The 1833-nt window shown below is 34.5% G+C and overlaps 1 protein-coding gene across 1 annotated transcript in view; it reads right to left on the bottom strand.

The window, feature by feature from the left end:
* Positions 1-1642: 1642 nt before the first annotated feature.
* The window catches only part of LOC125849216 (uncharacterized), a 683098-nt gene continuing 682907 nt past the window's right edge, over positions 1643-1833 (bottom strand). The window contains exon 8 of the transcript XR_007444594.1: positions 1643-1833. The gene's annotated coding sequence lies outside the window, so the exon portion shown is untranslated.

Raw genomic sequence — 1833 nt, forward strand, 5'->3', positions numbered from 1 at the left:
AACTCTTTTGAAAAAGAAGAAAAGTCTCCTACAAGTTTTTTGAAAAGAAAATATCACTCTCACGACAGGATGAAATTGTGGATCATTTACCGTTAAAATACTCGACAACTCACTGATATATATCAGAGATGCAACGTAGCCGTATGTGAACTTGTTAGGTACAATGAAGCCAAGAATGATGAAAAATTGGTGGTTGCAATGAAAGAAGAGTTGTTTATCATTGAGAAGAACATGACTTGGGAGCTTGTTGATCAACCTGAAGACAGAAAGATAATTGGGTTGAAATGGGTCTTTAGAACCAAGCTTAATGCAGATGGTTTAGTGAACAAGAATAAACCAAGGCTTGTAGTTAAGGAATATGCTCAATTTTTGGTGTGGATTATTTTGATACATTTGCACTGGCTTGACACAATCAGGTTACTTCTTGCTCTTGCTGCACAATTGGGCTGAAAAGTGTACCAGATGAATGTCAAATCAATATTTTTTAATGGATTTTTTCAAGAAGAAATTTGTGTTGAGGAACCCGAAGGCTTTGTGGCAAAAGTAAAGGAAGACAGTTTATAGGCTAAGAAAGGCACTTTATGGACTTAAAGAGACACTTAGTGCCTGGTATGGTCGAGAATAGATGGCCATTTACTGGGATTAGGATTTGAAATAGTTTATCAGAATCTACTCTTTATGTTAAACATCATGGCATTGATATTCTTATTGTGTCTATATATGTGGATGATGTGTTAGTTATAGGAAGCAATACAAAGCATATCGAAAATTTCGAGCAAGAAATGATGCAAGCCTTCAAAATGACTGACCTTGGTCTAATGTCCTATTTTCTTGGTATGGAAATCAAGCAGGGATAGGATGAAGTTTTCATTTGCCAGAAGAAATATGCTAAGGAAATTCTCAAAGAAGTTCAACATGAAAGATTGCAAGGAGATGAGTACTCCTATGAACAAAAAAGAGAAACTAAGCAAGAATTATGGAGCATAGAAAGTGGAGGAAACATATTTCAGAGGCTTAGTCAGTTGTTTGATATATCTCATAGCTACAAGACTCGATATTTTGTATGATGTAAGCATACTATCGAGGTTCATGCGTTGTGCTAGTGAGGTGCATCTAAATGCAGCAAAAATAAGTTGTCAGATACATCAAAGGTAACATTAATTATGGTGTCAAGTTTTAAAAAAAACTAGCTTTGAAACTTCTTGGGTATTCTAATAGTGATTGGACAGATAACATGAAGAGCACATCTAGATAGTGTTTCAGTCTTGGCTTAGGAATGTTTTCATGGTGCTCAATGAAGCAGGACATTGTGGCTCAATCCACTGCAGAGACAGAATTTATGGCTGCAACAACAGCGGTGAATCAAGCGTTGTGGTAGAGGAAAATATTTGTTGATCTGCACATGAATAAAAAAAAAAGGGAACTAAAGTATTTGTGGACATTGTTTGATTATTCAAATTTTTATAAACTAACAAATTTAAATGTACTATTTTCCTAGTAAACACTGAGAAATTGTTCGATTATTCAACGACAAGATCTCAAGCGGCTTTGATGGAGAGATTAAAAAACTAATTATCTTTAGCCTTTGCAAAAGGATACCATAAAACAAATTATTCACATTGAAAAAATATAAATTGGCCGGAAAAACAAATTGTGTGCTTATCAAGTTTGTCCAACTAAAATTCCTCAATGAAACAATGGTAGATCCTGAATATGCAAATGCATTAGCATGATGTCGTCAATAATGGTTGATTACAAAGAAAACTATCTGATAAATAAAACGTTGATGTCACACCACATATCTCTTTTGGTGAGACCAGCATAAAAATTTCA

Source organism: Solanum stenotomum, chromosome 12 (assembly GCF_019186545.1).
Source record: "Solanum stenotomum isolate F172 chromosome 12, ASM1918654v1, whole genome shotgun sequence".
Lineage (NCBI taxonomy): Eukaryota > Viridiplantae > Streptophyta > Magnoliopsida > Solanales > Solanaceae > Solanum > Solanum stenotomum.